At 42.3% G+C, this 4193-nt stretch overlaps 1 long non-coding RNA gene across 1 annotated transcript; it reads left to right on the top strand.

Moving 5' to 3' along the window:
• Window positions 1-1475: 1475 nt before the first annotated feature.
• On the top strand, window positions 1476-2188 carry LOC120685904. Its single transcript, XR_005679863.1, has 2 exons — window positions 1476-1691; window positions 1918-2188. It is a non-coding gene; the product is annotated as an uncharacterized LOC120685904 (long non-coding RNA).
• The last annotated feature ends 2005 nt before the right edge of the window (window positions 2189-4193 follow it).

The raw sequence follows: 4193 nt of genomic DNA, 5'->3' as shown, positions 1-4193 counted from the left end.
AATAAGAAACAAACAAGTAATGTTCACAAAAGAGGCATATTGACGTCTACGAGTTCTTGTACCACCCGTAGGATCACCTTTGACCAAGTTAATGGGATGGTTCCTTGAAGTTCTTGTTTGCCTCTCTTGTGGTTGAGATGATGAATCTTCTTGTGGTTTGACATTTTGTGCTTGAGCTTGGGCTTGTTCACTTGTGATGTGGGTGTCATCAAAGTGCAGTTGTTCTTGAACCACTTGCTTATCTTGGACATCTTGAGGAGGAGGAGGTTATAGAGCTTCATCTTCTTCATCGGATGACTCATCATGATATATTGTTGGTGAAGCTTCTACTTTGAAATCATCCTTGGTAGGGGCTCCATCTTGAGTAGATGGTGTGATGATCTCTTCCTCCTCCTTTGGCTTGACTTGTCCAATGGCAATGTTCTTCATGACTTCCCTTAGTGGTTCATCACCTACATCGTCACAAGCAAAAACTTCCCCTTGGGAGCCATTAGTCTCATCAAACTCCACATCACAAGTTTCTTCAATCATGCGGGATGCATTATTGAATACTTGATATGCTTTGGAGTTTGATGAATAACCAACTAAGAAACCAATGTCATATCTACTTCGAACTTATCTAGGTGCTTCCTTTTCTTGTAAATGTAGCACTTGCACCAAAAGACTCGAAAGTAGGAGATGTCGGGCTTCCTCCCAACAAGAAGTTCATATGGGGACTTCTTCAAGAACTTATGGAGATACACCCGATTTGCCGCATGGCAAGCGGTGTTTATAGCATCCGCCCAAAACCTTTGTGAAATCCCATAGTCATCAAGCATTGCTCTTGCAAGGGTGATTAAGGTCTTGTTCTTCCTCTCCACAACCCCATTTTGTTGAGGTGTATAGGTTGCGGAGAATTCATGCTTGATCCCGATTTCGTTGCATAGCTCCTCAACTTGAGTATTCTGAAACTCGGTACCATTGTCACTTCTAACCTTGACCACACTTGACTCGAACTCGTTTTGGGCTTGCTTGATGAATATCTTGAAGATCCCGACGGTTTTGCTCTTGTCCTCTAGAAAAAATGTCCAAGCATATCTAGAGTAATCATCAACAATGAATAAGCAATAAAGATTACCTCCAAGGCTCTTGTACACTACTGGAGAATGTACTTTCCCTACCATTTTATTCTTTCCCTAGGAAGAATGGAGCAAGCCAAGGGAAACTTTATATCCCTATGATGACACTGGAAAATCCTAGGGAAAGAAATTGTTCCCTACGCTTTCGGTCTGTTCCTAGGGAGCAATTAGAAAATGTGTCAAAACACATGCCGCATACATGCCATGATAGCATAGTTCACAGATGTGCAAGTCATCCTAGGGAAATGATTTTGCATCCCGCGCGTGACGCCATGAAAATTTTGAATTTCAGCCCGCTTACATCATATGCCAAGTCCCACGGTCTTAAAAAGAACCACTTGCTCTCTTCTTTCTTCTACACAAGCCGTCCTTCCCTCTCCAAACCTGCTAGTTGCTACCTCCCTGCTCAGATCTGGCCGCTAGTCCTCCCTCCTGCTCTCTCGCCGGCGGGTTCAGCTGCATACTCGCTCCCGTGGAGCCGGAGGGGATAAACTAGGTGCCGTAGAGCAGGATCTGAAGGACGCTGGAAGGGGGCGTCACTGGCAAGCACAACCCAAACCAGAGCAAGCGGAGGTGAGAAAGTGATGTTGTTTATTTCCTGTCTCTCTTCTCTCATGGTTGGTAAAACGACTCCATCGTTTGCTCTTTTTCGAGATCTAAAGGCAAAGTAGTACTGAGTAGTGTTGCTGATACTCACTTCTCAGATCTGTTAGTGTTCATCAGGTACTTGCGATATGAAAAACTGATTTGCTGGTTTATGCTTCTGGCTTCGTTAATTTAGATTCCCCTGATTCCGCAGCAAAGAATCTAGTCTGTGCTTGGGAGGTGCTGTTGGAACTCTACTGCCTTTACGGCCACTAGTCTACACAGCTTCGGTGGTGACTGCTGCCCATGGAAGCTTGCAAGCTGCACTGCCGGTGATGGCAGAGTGATTTCGGAACAGAGGATGCAGTAGCTAGAGACATCATGTTTTTTTTTGACAATTCTTGTGTATTCTTTGAATAAAGATGTAGATGAAGCACTTGTAATGTACAATTTCAGCTCAATAAAATTAATTTGGCTCCTTATCAGATTGCATCTATATGCATAGAATAGTAGAAAGTGATAAATTAATTAATTCTCATATATGGTGGAAAATATTTATCATTAAAGTGGTGTGAAAAATAAGAAGTCAATGTTCCCTAGGCTAGTAGATTCGTAGGGAATGTAACTTTCCACATTACATGGGCTTGGCAGATGGGCAACTTTCCCTACAATTCAGAAACCTAGGGAAAGATTCGTTTCCCTATGGTTTCTTACAAAAATGGTAGGGCACTTCATCTTTCCCGTCAAAAGTCTCCCTAGAATTCTTTCCCCACGAAAATTACTAGGTAAACAGGTACCCTAGGAATTTAAACTGTAGGGGAACTTGTGAATTCTAGTAGTGGTAGGTGGTTGGTCCAAATAAGTCCATGTGTAGCAACTCCAAGCACCTTGATGTGGATAGGTACGCCTTCATGGGATGTGGTGAAGCAAATTTTTTCCCGGCTTGACAAGCACTACACAACTTATTTTTTCAAATATAACATCTTTAATTCCAACCACCATACCTCTTTTGAATGCCTTGTTTAGTTGACTCATCCCAATGTGAGCAATCCGTCAATGCCATAGCCATCCCATAGAGTTCTTTAAAAAGAGACAAGTAGCCAAATTTGCATCGTTAGAGGAAAAATCCACAAGGTAAATATTACCGTGCCGGAAGCCTTTGAAGATCAAACTCTTGTCCTCCTTACTTGTAACAACTACACGACTATCACTAAAGGTACAAATCAAACCAAGATCACAAAGTTGTGCAATTGAAAGCAAATTAAAGCTTACCGACTCCACACGCAACACATTTGAAATTGAGAGATCTTTGGAGATTGCAACCTTACCCAAACTTACCACTTTCCCTTTAGAATTATCACCAAAGGTGACATGCTCGTGATCGCCCACTTCTTCATCTAGTGAGGTGAATATCTTTACATAGCCGGTCATGTATTGTGTACATCCTCTATCAAGCACTCAATGCTTTCCACCGGCTTTGTAGTTCACCTACACACAAATGAATTTAAGCTTTAGGTTTGGGAACCCAAGCAACTTTGGGTCCTTTGATGTGAGTAACTAAAACTTTGGGAACCCATAGTTGATGGGGTAGCTTCTTCTTCTCTTGTGTGCCAATGAACTTGGCCTTCACCTTGCCATTCTTAAGCTTGCTCAACAAAAAGTGATGGTTATCAAATTGAGACTTGTAGTTGAAAGGCAAGCTAGGAAGAGGGCAATTAGGAAGAGGGCACTCCCTTGTGTGATGTCCAACATCTTGGCAATGTTGACAATAGGAGCCTACTTCCTTGTTGAAGCAATCCTTGAGCTCCGGAGACCTTGGAACATTCTCCGGTGGCTTGGGGAAGGATCCAAGACCCTTGGTTCCAAAGTGCCTTGCATTGTTGAAGAGAATCTCCTTGTGCAAGTATTCTCCTCTTGTCACGTTGAACATGCACTTGGTCAAGCTTTGGAGCTCCTCCTCAAGTTCTCTTTCCCTATCATGGTTAGTCTTGGAAGAACTAGGGATATCATGATTAGTGAAAGATTTGGAAGACTCCACATGTGTTTCTCAAGAAGTTTATACATTGATGAGTTACTTGTTAGAGTCTCTACTACCTCATTGTGTCTAACAAGTAACTCATCATGTGAAGACTTAAGCTCAACATGCACATTTTTAAACACTTGAGTTTGGACTTAAGCTTCTTGATCATGTCATTATATTCATCTAGAAGAGCCTTAAGATCACTAGGAGATAACTCATTATCACTATCATCATCACTAGAGCATGAGTCATCGGAATTCACCTTGGAGTTACCTCTAGCCATGAGGCACATGAGTGGTGGAGGTAGCGGTGGTTCATCATCATGGATGGCGATCCCCACAATGACGTTCTTGGAGTCATTGATCTTCTCTTTCTTCTTGAAAGACCTCTTCTTGTACTCTTTCTTGTCATAGTCTTTCTTATGATCATGATCTTTCTTGTGCCTTGGTTGATTATCCTAATCTTGCTTT

Source organism: Panicum virgatum, chromosome 8N (genome assembly GCF_016808335.1).
Source record: "Panicum virgatum strain AP13 chromosome 8N, P.virgatum_v5, whole genome shotgun sequence".
Taxonomy (NCBI): Eukaryota; Viridiplantae; Streptophyta; class Magnoliopsida; order Poales; family Poaceae; genus Panicum; species Panicum virgatum.
This window is presented reverse-complemented; position numbering and strand designations above follow the sequence as displayed.